At 38.6% G+C, this 13429-nt stretch overlaps 1 protein-coding gene and 1 long non-coding RNA gene across 3 annotated transcripts in view; one reads left to right on the forward strand and one right to left on the reverse strand.

The window, feature by feature from the left end:
• Positions 1-13429, reverse strand: part of begain (brain enriched guanylate kinase associated) — a 208408-nt gene that overhangs the window by 189301 nt on the left and 5678 nt on the right. The window lies entirely within an intron of this gene.
• The window catches only part of LOC148187446 (uncharacterized), a 32851-nt gene continuing 23787 nt past the window's right edge, over positions 4366-13429 (forward strand). For both annotated transcript variants that reach the window (XR_015778755.1, XR_015778754.1), the window contains exon 1: positions 4366-5158. This is a non-coding gene — a long non-coding RNA (uncharacterized LOC148187446). The remainder of the gene's footprint in view (positions 5159-13429) is intronic.

A 13429-nucleotide genomic window follows, 5' to 3' on the forward strand; every position in this document is an offset into this window, starting at 1 on the left:
CAAGACAATCTGGTCTTTACTAGCTTTAATTCTGATTTATCTGCATTCATATGCAGATATCCCAGTAAAGAGATTAGCTGAAATGTTGTCTAGACCTGTCTCAAGCTCTTCATTAAACTCAAACAAATGAGAGACAAACGGAAGAGGAAGTCTTAGCTTGGATATCCTCTGTTCACACAGAATCTGCAAAAATATTGGCCATTGCCCCAGAAGGTTTATCATCATGAGATGATGCTCTGAGATTGCCCCCTTTACAACATGTCAACCACTGCTGGTCCCAAGGTTCTCCAATTGTTTGCTGAGCAGCTTGCAGGTGTCTTCGAGATTGATGAAGGATGCCCAAACTCTGGAAGACCTGCATTGTTCCAGTGCCAAAGAAAGGACGCCACAGTGCTCTAAATGACTACAGACCTGAGCAATCCTGTCACATGTCATGAAGACTTTTAGAGGCTGGATCTTTAGTCCCTGAGGACCTTGATTACACCTCAGACTTTTGGTTCAACTCTGGTTCCTGCCACTTCCAAAAAGTCTTCAGATGACTCCTATATTGTTGGATGCATCAACAATGATAATGAAGAGTACAGGGGACTGACTAAAGAGCTTCCTCGCAGGTTAAACAGCAGTCACCTGAAGCTCACCATCAGCAGGACCAAAGAGCTGATGGCGGGACAAGCCTGACAGCACAGACACCCTCCTAGCTGACTGTTTGGCCCTCTCTCTAGCTCTCTCAAACTCAGACCAAATTCTGATCAAACTGTACAATTAGGCAGCTCAGATCAAAACATTAATCAAGATTCTGTTTCGGGCTGCCCCCTGACCACTGAACTGACTGGGATTCATTCAAGTCAGACAGTCTTTTCAATGTTGCAAGTTAGTATGCAATACTCAAGGAGCATTTTAGTCCCCAGATGTAGCTGCTGAGTGAGTCCTCCTTGCTTTCACCTTGTTCCTCAGTACAGGCAGCTGCGTACACACAGGCAGCTGGAGAAGGAGAGAGTATCTGGGACCAGGCTTTTTTTAGGAACAGAAGCTATTATTCTGAAACTTACACAGCTGATGTCTGAAATGTTCGAATTTGCTACTATGTAACATCTCCAGTCTTTCCTTCTTCATTTGTTCTTGATTGTAGTACAACAATCGATGAAAGCAAGCTGTACCCAGCATGCCATTTGGTAGTATAACAGTTTTTAAGGGTCACATCTCAATATACTACACAGGGTACATAACATGTTGCGAATAAATTTGTCCCATAGGTCTCAAGAGCTCCCACATGACCACACGCCCACTGATACAACCACAATGCAGGACTGAATACTGTAGGAAGTCTTTCCTGCCAGCTGCTACGAGACTGTTTAATGTACACAATTGAACTGTGGTGATAAATATATGTACAGCATAATACTATATACTGTATGTACATATATTTATTTATTTATTTATTTATTTATTTATTTATTTATATGGATACATTTTTTATTGCTTTAACAATATGATTTGGGTTATTTTAGTAATTTATTTTAGCTTTTGTGCCCAGTTTTTTAGATGTGCATGTTCTATGATTAGATGTCTCCTCCTATAGAGTAATTTCTTGTAAGGATCAATAAAGTATCTTTCTATCTATCTAATCACTGCATTCCCCTGGCTCCACAGCAAAACACCCACAAACTGGAGTCGAATTTTGAAGAACAGAGACTCCTTCCATTTTAGTTTGATGTAGGCTACTTTACTTCTGTTATTTTCCCTACTCATCTGTATTTGTTTCTGTCCTTGTGCTGCTGCAACAACCAAATTTCCCCGCTGGGGATCAATGAAGGAGTATCTTATCTTATCTTGTTGACTCGCTGTGTGCAGGCAGGAGGCAATGGACCAAAGCAAGCTAATGCTGAGCAGAGGGAGAGACAGAGAGAGAGTGACGGAAAGGGAGGGAGAGAGGTAGAAAGAAGGAGAGGGAGGGAGAAAGAGAGAGACATGGGGGGAGAGAGAGAGAGATAGACCCAGACAGAGAGAGAGAGACAGAGAGAGAGAGAGAGAGAGAGAGAGAGAGACTACCCAGCAGGACTCAGCTGTGTATTTGCAGTTTCATCCACCCAAAGTTCAGATGAGGACAAGCTCGTACACTGGCTGCCTTGAGATTAGCCACAGTTTTTTGGAAGGCAGCAGACAGGAGAGAAGGAGTGAATATAAACCGTACAAAATGCAACCCATTTCGAATATGAAATGATTTTAGCTGCTTTCATGTGATGAGACACATGCCAAAAATCGAAATCTTTTCAGTCTATTCCTTCTTGTAACTAATTCAAGCTTTACAATGAATATGTTGGCACCATAGGGGGACCTTTAGAGCTCATCACGCATTAGGGAGGGATGACATATGGAGTTACACATCGGAGCAGAACAGAGGGCTAAACAAGGAGAAACGTTCACGTGAGACAGTGAGGCTTCTCCGTGGTAATTTTGTTGACATATAAATGGTTAAAAGGCTATAGGCCTGGGGACAGGATGGCCTGAACATAATGAAAAGCATGTAAGTAAGCATAATGTGAAGCAGAACGTATGCAAAGGGCTCCTACGTGCTCTGCATGTGTGACGGACAACATGTTTGTTAACTTGCTTGTATTAAGCCTTGCTCTCTTCCTGCAGATCGTCTCCGGTCATATTTTGTTTCACACGATGCTCAAAGAGCCCCATCATTTTAATAAACTGTTTGATACATATGGACAGTTAAGATTGCTCCTTTGTGTTCCAGCCTATATGTTCTCCATTATACCTCTGCATTTACTGTGAACTACCCTTTGAGGTTTCCATAAACTATGCAGTGAGGCCCTACAGTATGGACCTCTCCAAGAATCTGGGGGCTGTTAACCTAAAACAGCTTTCTCTTGCCAAAAAAGAACTGTTGAATGTCAGCCCAACAGCTTGCCCTTGAAATAACCAGTAAAAAGCCCGAGTGAATGAGAGCCCATGGTTGATTTCCACATTAGCCTTTCACCCAAAAATTCTCAGGATTTCATTTGTGAAGCAAACAACGGCACTGCCAAATGTACACGTCTGAAATGTCTTGCCTGGATATGTTTTTAAACCTTTCTAATGGGAGTTAGACACTGTCAGGAGGAAGAACAAATAAAGAAGTATGCAAATTCATTTGCAACAGCCACCGTGAGCCAAGAATACACTGACCTACTTGATAGAAAAGTTTACAAAGACATTAGCAATCATTTGGTATTTTAAAAAGCTGAATGGGCATGTTTAGTTTCATATATTAAGTTCACTCAAGTGACGTTGATCTTTTTTGTCTACTTTGTGAAATGCTTACAGTAAATTTCTCAAAGACCTAAGTCATGGGTAATTGTTTTTACTGTTAGGAGAAAACTGTTGGGAGGCACTGAGGTTTTCTTGAAAAGGAGACATTCTTTTGTGATTTGCTGTTGCATCAGCCATGTCTCGACTTACAGTGTAGAGGAAGTGATGCATTTCCAGTAGAGGCTTGGGACTTGCTAGATACTTTTACTGGAAGAGTTTAAGAACGGTTGACAACACAGTGACTCACTCCATTTCAGCTGAAATAACACTGGTTATGGTATAATGCAATGGTTGTTTCACAAGCAAGTCGTCTCCAAAAATGTGTGCTTCTGTTTAACCTATTATTCATTTGCTTTGCCACAGAGGTATTGAAATTACTTTAATTCTTCTAAGCTTCCATGGTATGTGACCATCTGAGAGCTGATTTAGCTCATACCATTGAAAACCTTAAAAAATGTAACCGTGGCAACCTTTGGCATTGAAGATGCAAGTCTTATTCTTTTCTCGCCAAAATTAATCTCAGCTAAACATTATCCAAAAAACTGACATTTCTTTTCTGTAAAGCAAATCATTCCCTTACATTAGTCATGTAACTGACATCTGAGGCCTGTGCAGCGGACAAATAAAGGAACAGGCGGGTAGTTCTAGTTATTTTGTCTAGTTTATATTATACTTTCTATCAACAGTATGTTGTTCCCCAGCTTTGGAGTTGCTTGTTATGCCTAAAAACTGACAGAGAAGGTTGAGAATGCAGCTCTCATGCACAGATATTGAGGTCCCTAGTTAAGATGATCTATAGCACATGGTCTGAAGTGCATGGCCCAGATTTATTTAGGGTGAGTCCAGCTCCACTTTTGCAAGCTAAACGGTGCATAGTCTGGGTGCAAAGTAAGGTGCAAGGGGCAAAGCGGTTGCATTTGCCCCTAAATTAATCATAGGTGTGTTTTGGGAGTAAAATAAATCAGAGCGTTATTTCCCAATTCCTTTAAAAATCCAGGTGTACCAACACCTGTTGTGTGACTATTTACATGGCTGGTTTGGCAAATCGGAGAGGTAAGCTTTTTCTGCAGAGAAAGAAAAACTGTAGTTCTTTCCTATCATATTAGAAGTTATTCTAGTATTATTTGTGGACGACATGATACGGCACAGCCCTAGTCCCTGTGTGTGTGACAAGTTGAGTGTATGTGCGTTTTAAACTCACCTATATAGGCTTGTTTTACTATCTGAATAATGTGCCTTTTAAAAAGCAAAAAAATACTTCACCATTTAGTTTAGATCAAATTTTTTTTGGTCAATGGCAAAATCACTTTCTGCTGCCTCAAAGCAATACGCCAACAATGTGCTTGAGGACAGCTCATTTTAAGACCTACACGGCCATGGGAGCACAGATGGGCGCACATACATTTGCTACTTACACAACGTGGATGCTGGCTGTAAAAATGGCAACTGCATCTGTCTAAAATTAGCAATGAGTTGTGCTGCGATGTGTGCCACTGTGCGCTGCGTGTTAGATAGGGCCCTGAATGTCCAGGCTATGTTTAATCTTTGGGTTGGGATTAATGTTATTAGAAGAGTCACGTCTGGATCAGGGTCAGGGTAAAGTCCGGTTAAGATTACATAATCTTTAAAGATGCACTAAATACTAAAGTGACATCCTGATGAACATCCAGTCAGCTAAGAGACATGAACACATCAGTGCTCTGTCAGCCTTCTTACACTGGCTCCCATATGTTTGAGGATTGAGTTTAAGATCTCATTGATTACATTTAAGGCTCTTTGTGGCCTCTCTCGTTACTGCAGTTAATACCTGTTATGAGCTCATACGCAGCTGGAGATCCTTGGCAGTCGAGGAAATAAGGTAGGAGTTCACCCTAATTTCAGAAGTTGGGTTTTTTTTAAACTTGATTTCACATTTAATGTCTCTTATTCCTATCTCCTATTTATATTATTGTTTATCTCACAGGACTACACAATATGCACAAAAAAGTCATACAAGTATTTTTGACAGTTATTTTAACAGTCATGATTTTAGCGGGAATGATAATTTATGCATTTCATTTTCACTCAACAATGATGTGATTTTTGCTGGTGACTGTACAAAACAAGCATGTTCCCTTATGTCTGGAATGTGATTTGTAGGCCTCGGCAGAGCGCAATGTTTTATTTATAATGTGATGCATTTTACCTTAATCAAGAAAACTGCAGCTCCTGGGATTTTGATATTACACAATTACAATTGTGATAATATTTCATTAAATTGTACAGTCAAACTTTATTAGTTTACTAGAATTTGCTTTATAATTTTTCCTGGTCCAGTCAATCTAATTTCTTATCCATATGTTCTTTGACTATTTTGTTGTATAGTTTTGTTTGCAATCTGAGTTTTAAGAAGTGTAACTACTGGTGGGAATCACCACTGGCCCCACGATACAATATTAACACAATACTTGCGTCACCATACAATATAATTGCAAATTTAAATGTGTTGTGATATGCCGAGTATCCCAATAAAATATAATGCAATTTATTACCTTTTTTCAACCGTAAATTATGTTGCAAAAGGAATATTTTGTCAGCGTCTGTTTTATCCAATAAGATAAAGTTTTCAGTCTGTTCATCTCAGTTCAGCAAGATGTATCTAGTGGTCTGACAAAAAGCAATTGATTTTTATTATTCTAGTAGGCTACCAAAACTTTAATTTGTATTTGTAATATTAACAAATTGTATAATAAAAAATATTGATACTTTGTGTCTGTGTATCTGTATCCCTGTATGTATACAATATTGAAACACAAAAATATTGCAATACTATGCTGTATCGATCTATGAATATGCAAATCTTTTTCAATTCAAAAACGTTAACTACCAGACACTGTCTGCTACAGTTTCCACACTAACCACACAGATTTCACAGCAGCCACAAAGAAATGTTTTACATTCAGCAGCTGCATTTAACAAACAGCCTTCTAGTATCAAACTCTGAACATATGTCTTCCTGCAGCGTGAAGGTCAAACATTCAAATGAAGCCAAATGCATCTGTGAGTGCAGGGGGACTTTAAGTATTTGAGTTCATGCCAAGATCCATGTGGTGCTTCAAGTGTTGTACCAACATTGGCCTGTTGATGTCCCACCTTCCCCAATTTTACTGTTGGCACATCCGCTGTGTTGTGACTCACCTGTTGGTCATGTAAAGCTGGATAACTAGTTATTATTACTACTTTTTATTGTTTAAATATGAATTGCAGATGACAGTCATAATATGTGGAGGCTAGGTCAGTGTGTAACTGGGGGTTTTTTGGACAGACCAATCAAATGGCACGATGGTTTTCCCCATTTACTACCAGTCAGACTCAAGCCTATTGTTGACCTATCATGTAGGTGTACTATGTCTACAACGATTGACCAATGCGCGACCAAGCTCGGTTACGCTTAGTCCGCATTAATCTTAACTATGCACATTTCCCTCACTCTTACAAAGTGATATGTATAATGTTATTGTTGTTTTGGGAGATTTGTTGAAAACCCTTGTTTTAATTATATACAAAATCAGGGTTTGTGCAGATTAAGGCAAGGTAGATTTTAGACTTTTTAAGATATTTTTCAATGCCAGTATAAGACCAATTTTTGATTAACCAAAATTGAAAATTGATTCCCCAAATGTTTACTGTAACATGATTTTTTTCCAGTGAAAAAGTGAGTTTACCTACATCCAATGTTAAAAAACAACCCTTTCAAAGCAGAGCACATAAAGACAATGACCATATGATATTATGATAAAAGTTTCTATTTGGTTCATCAACATATGTGGGAAATATCTGCCATTTCTGGAAGGTTTTCTTGGTGATTTTGTGTTTCAGAATCTGCATGTGAGATTCCACTGCTTAGATTCCCATCTTGGAGAGTTTAAGAAAAGGTATTTAATAAAATCTTTAAAAAAAAACATAGATGTTACCAATTACTTTGAGATTTTACAATGCAGAAAAAACAGTTCATAAAATCTTACTTCCCATGTCTGAGCATTTTTAAGATGTAAAGATATATTTTATCATTATGTCAATATAATGGCAATTAAGGCATTATTATTAGATGAATGATTCAATGCCTTTTCAGACATTGGAAAGGATCTACAAGAACCCTAAAAATAAAATGAAACCATTGGGAATCAGAGGAAACCAAACACTTATTTGCTGTCATGGTGATTTTTATAACCCTACCATCTTGCCAATCCGTAGGTGGTGGGACAGAAACCTAATCACCAAATGCAGATCATTGCTGAGGGAAACAGAAAGAAAAACTACAACGGTCTTCCACTTGAATTTCAGTCACAACTAGAGTAGGTGACAACAGGATGTTTATAGAAAGAAATTGAGGTTAAGTGCTGAGACTGCGTGCAAGATAATGAGACACAGCCACTAATGTGCACAAATTATTTTTGCACTTGTCAAATTTGGCTTCTCTTCAGTTACCATGTGGCTACTGACAGACTTGAAAAGCTGTATTAGAACTTAGGAAAAAAAAGAAAAAAAAAGTCCCAGTAGCCCACGCAGAATCAGGGAGTGGTCTAGTAATCATACCAAAACTCACAGCTCATATCTTACCAAGTTAGTGAGCTAAGAGCTGACAAATCTACCATAAATGCTGCAGTCCATGTGCTCACTGGGGCCTAGGTTCAAAGCAAGAGCTTAATGTAATTCTCTAGCACAACAGGATTTGTATTAGTCCCAAAAGGGTCGGTGAGGTTAAGAGCCGCTAAGTAGTAGTGTTTAAATCCTTCCTAAGCTCAGCCACCACAATGCAGGGCCCCCCACACTCCTCTGGACTCATTTCACCTCAGGGTGTGGTTTGGACAACTGGAGAGGCAAAGGGGAAGGTTACACCAGACACACACACAAGCCGGTATTCGCTTTAGGATTTCCTTGTATGTTGCGTTAAAAATGTCACACTTCTGACAACCAGTCAGTGTGGTTGTTTTGGTGTCAGTGCTTTGGTTTTGACTTGATTGTTTAGCCAAGCTTGTTTACTACACTTCTAGCTCAGAGTCATCTTGGGTTACGCAGACTCTCGGGCTTAGCTGTATCATTGGCTAATGTGATTTTTCTAACTACGATGTAACTGTGTGTCATTGATGACTCGTGAAGGACTCCTTCTGTTGCCATAATTCCTGATATTATTTGCCTTAAAAGGGGATGAAAACTTTCATAACTGTTTTTGTGGAAAGCATATCTTATTAGTTTGACTGTAGCAAAGCATAGCTGCTCATTGATACACAATAAAAAAAACACACACACAACTCTCCGTCTAAGAATCAAAATAAGTGACTGCAATGCACAGTGGCATGTAGATATTAATTAGGATGTTTTTAGGGCCAGCATTCCCTTCAAATAAGAGCCTGGCGCTACACTGCACAGCTGATGTGTGTAATTAAGGACAGATTTACTCAACATGCAGATTTCATTAGACATTGGCATCAGCCATGACAGGCACAGCCACTGAGGTAACGAGGATGGTGGCCTGGTTACGGATCTGCACCTTCAGGTCAGAGGACAGGGCGTCACAGTGCATTAGTGGGAATCACGCCACATAGTGCCCTTTTAATACCGTCACAACTGCAGAAGATAAAATGAATGGTAAAGCTCTATAAGTACTTGCTATCTTAACTCCATTATACGGAGTAATGTTCAGACCAGCAGGGATTATTCTATGACCCAAAATGTTCAGTGCGTGTTTTAAAAAGCTAGTAGCATGGATGTAACCACTGCAATGTCGCTCATTTGGTCAGACGCCCTGAGCTTTCATCCAGCAGAACAGTACACGTCCCCTCTAACAATCGTAACTACAACAATCGTAACTAACAACCAAATTCCAGTAAGCCTCGGCTGCACCTTGAGTATACGATTACTATATTATATTAACATGGTAATGTAAGTGACTCATTAGTGCCAAACAAACACAACTCCAAACTCAAGCATAGAGCAGTATAAATACAGAAATACAGAGTGTGACCACCAGCAGCCAAAGGTTCATTAAAATAGTCTCCTCCAAATTGGCACGATCCCACTTTAAAAACATTTCAGCTGAGGCTGAAAAAGAACAACTTGAGCTGATGAAGCAACTCTGCAGAGCTGAACCTTACAGCCGAGGAATCCACTCACTCTGCAACCATCTCTGGAAGATACTTTACACTTTCTTGCCCTACGGGTTAAGGTTGCAAATTATAGGCACTTTTCTTAATTGATAATTGAAAACATCAACTATCAATGAATCTATTAATCTTCATTTAGAAATAAAAAAAAACTTTGCCTACACGAGTCAATACCAAATGAGTTTTATCCTCAAGCTCACAGCAGCATATTACAGATTCTCTGGCAGCACTGCACAGCCTTTGAAACATATAAAGATTTAGAGGCCTAGACATATAAAACACTTTCAGTATAACTGTATAAAGCTTCACTTTTCCAGCTTCATTTCCCAATGTTGCCACCGCACTGTTATCCTACACCCCATGATCTGTGCTTTGTCATAAAATAATTTTTATATAGTGTTTAAATAATACTTTGTTTGCTAATGCTAGTCATCGAAAAAAAATCAAAATACACTACATTTCTGATAGCTAGAAGTAATAAAACACTAAACATTGCTAATATTTCGGAATCATCTTTGATAGATAAAATTTCAAATTAATTCTTATCGCTGTTGATTAGTCGTTATCAAATTCTACTAAGGGGGGTAAGTATGGGGTCTTACCAATCCAGTTTGCCAAAGTGTCTCTCCAGCTTTGTCTGTAATGCTTTCTCCTATGTTATGAGCATGTTATCATTACATTTTCATACTTTATGGACTGAGATAAAAGTATTTTTGATGTACACAGTCAGCTGTAATTTTACCTTAAAGGTTATTAATGGCAAATAAATGTTTCATAAAGCGTCCATCTTTAGACAGGAGCACACCGGTTTGTTCCAAAGAACCTTTTAGAATCCTGGTCTAAATTGCATCCCCTATGGAGGTGATTGTTTACCCAGTGCAGGTTTACCTTGGATGAACCAAAAGTATTTGGCTGCGGCCAGACGTGGGCGAGAGAGAAAGAGAGAGAGGAAGGGAGTGAGAGAGAGAGAGAGAGAGAGAGGGAGAGAGAGACAGACACAAACGCAGAGACAGAGAGAGATATACAGAGAGACAGAGTGAGAGACCGATGCAGAGAAAGCGAATGATACAGAGAGGGTGAGTGAGAGACAGAGAGAGAGAGATGGAGACAGACAGAGAGAGAGCAATGTGAGCAGGCTGAGCAGCTAGAGGTTGATTTATAATTAGAGTGAATGTCTGTTCAATACCCCTGCTGTTCTGGTGATTGCTCCATTGCACTGAGAGGCAGCTTCGCTGCTGTGAACTTAATTTGAATTCTGAAGCACCGCACATCTTCCAGCATTTACAGATAGCCTTGCATGTCTGGGAAAATGAAGACTTTCACTATACCATATCTGGTGACAGTCACTTATAAATCAGCAGCAGCTTTTTTTTTTTTTGATATGAGACTGGTGATCAGATTTAGATTTATAAACACTGATGCAAAATTTAAAAAAAAAAAAAACTTGAATAAAACAAAGTTCTGAATTGCACCACGTTAAATGAGTTGGAAATTACAAATCTGAGCTAATCCTCCACACTAGCACAGTCTTTGTTCCAATACATGTAAATATTAAAGTATCTAAAAACACATCTGATTCATTAAACATCCTTGTGTCACAAAAGTAAGCGCAAATTAGACAATGCAAACAGGTGCAATTGATTAAAGGATACTTTTCACCTCAAATAACCATTTGTGTATGGATTAATTACCCAATTTTATGTTGAAAGTTTGTTTTTCTTTCACATGTAAATGAAGAATCAAAGAAATGGAGAGCATTTTCGATGAAGTGAGGTCAGAGGCGACAGCCCTTAACAGCCAAGTTACATGGAAAACATCCGTTTACAAACTCTTACACAACTTACGTTGTATAATCCAAATCTCATTTATCCAGTCATATGCTCTGTACTTCCCAAACAGGCAGCCCTTTTCTACAGGGAACCAAACTAAAGGTTAAACTTCAGTGTTTTATTGAGTTAGTCAGATTAAGCAAAGTCACATAATCACAAAAACAACCAATCAAGGCAATGGTAAACCCACAGCTGACTTTAAATAGAGCATATGTTAGTCTCACTTTTAATTCAGTTCCCGGTTGGAGGAATTGTCTGTTTGGAGAGAAATGATACAACTGGATGAATGAGATTTGGGATTATTCGACATGAGTTGTGTGAGTTTGTAAACATATGTTCTGCTCTTGTTAAAATCAGTCCCAGTTTACCTCAATTTATCAAGAATCTTTTCATGTTTAGATTATTTGTTCACCATGGAGGCATGTGAGAAAAACAAAGTTTTCATAAAGTCAACATATCAGGGGGTGAGTAACTGATATACAAATAGTAAATTTGGAGATGAAGTATTCCTTTGTGACACATCTAATATCATGTCTGTTTGGTCATTTTTGGCCTATAACAGCCTATAACAGCATACCAAATCAGAACCTGGCTGGACAGCAGATGATGGTGTGGACATTAAATGGATACACCTGGAGACACAGTGAGCGTATCCAGGGATTTGCTCATGGCGCCATATTCAACAGCTGTCAACAAATATGCTGAATTTTATTAGGAGGTTACTGCCAGCAGAGCTTGTTACTTTGACATGAATATAAAACACAGAGTCCTACATGTCACGCTGCAGAGGGAATGCTGTCATGAATTCTTGCCTCTATACCACCCAAGACACGTGTTTGTTGTATGCAGTCTGTTCTGATTTGAATGTAAACTTTCAGTCACACTTAAGTAGCCATAATAGCTTTCTGTATGTTCTTGTGTTGGCGCAAGACTTCAGCATATAAACACTGCAGATATACAGTACATTCTCTGTTGTTATGGATATGGGCGTTTATTACCAACGCTCTAACAATTATAGTAAAGAATGTGTGCCGTCTGAAAAGTTTTCTTCAAAGAGGGATATAAACATTTAATAACTATACACAAGACTAAAGAAGACAGTTGGTGAGGAGTGAACTTTCCATCCTTCACATCATTAGCTGCTTCAAATCTGATTCAAATCTCCAGGATATTTGGCTCATAAAACAAAATGGTACTCTTTTGCACCTAATAAAAGGACACAAATTAACCCACATCCTCATACTTCAGGAAAAACTGCAGGTTATGCGAGGGCATCTAAATAGTTCAACAACTCGGGCATTCAGTTCGACTTTCACACCCAAACTTAAATCATCAGTATGTCACGCCATGCAGGATTTGGATGTATATAATTCAACAAACGTGGTTATTACCGAGTTATAAGTGTGAACATCTTGCCTTCTTATTAAGTGATAATTAAAGCTAAAGTCATTATCCTCCCACATTCAAGCGATACTCATAAAGCAGTATATATCAACATGGCACTCCTTCAGATGTTCGGATGCTTGTAAAGTTTACAAGCTTCCATATGATTACAGATTTCAACAGTTTTTGAATTGGTGGCCGTCAGAAGTGTTCAAACATGCTTTCCTTTAACATTCGGTTTCATCTAAGACGCTCAAGCGATTGAGGGGATATATGTGAGGGGCCGCGAACAGAACACGCAGTAACTCAAACATAGGAACCATATGGGGAGATCAGCGGGAGACATGAATGCAATAAAGAAGGACCTGTCAGAAAAACAGCTTCTACGGGGGAGGACTGCATGCCAGATAGTTGTCAGTATGTTGAATATTTTCTCCATCTGTGCTAAATTTATCTGAAGTGTTAACAGACAGGTCATGATTTCTATTTGAAAAAAAATATATATATTTTAAGTCTCAAAGCTTCAAGAGAAATAGCATATAAATAATAAGACCCGATTCCCTTTTCCCTAAATTTCAAATGTATATACAGTACTGTACCTTAAGATACAAACAAATAATACAGAGAGGTAAAGGTCGAGGTTATGTCTTGAAATATTGTCTTGAAATTGTTTACATCAATTAACAATCTAAAATTCAATGATGTTCATTTCACTTTATTGTAAGAAAATAAAAAACAGCCAGTTCTAAAATTTGTCATGACTACTGAATGTTT

This window comes from Plectropomus leopardus, chromosome 14 (assembly GCF_026936395.1).
Source record: "Plectropomus leopardus strain MGB_pleo_1.0 chromosome 14, ASM2693639v1, whole genome shotgun sequence".
Classification (NCBI taxonomy): Eukaryota; Metazoa; Chordata; class Actinopteri; order Perciformes; family Serranidae; genus Plectropomus; species Plectropomus leopardus.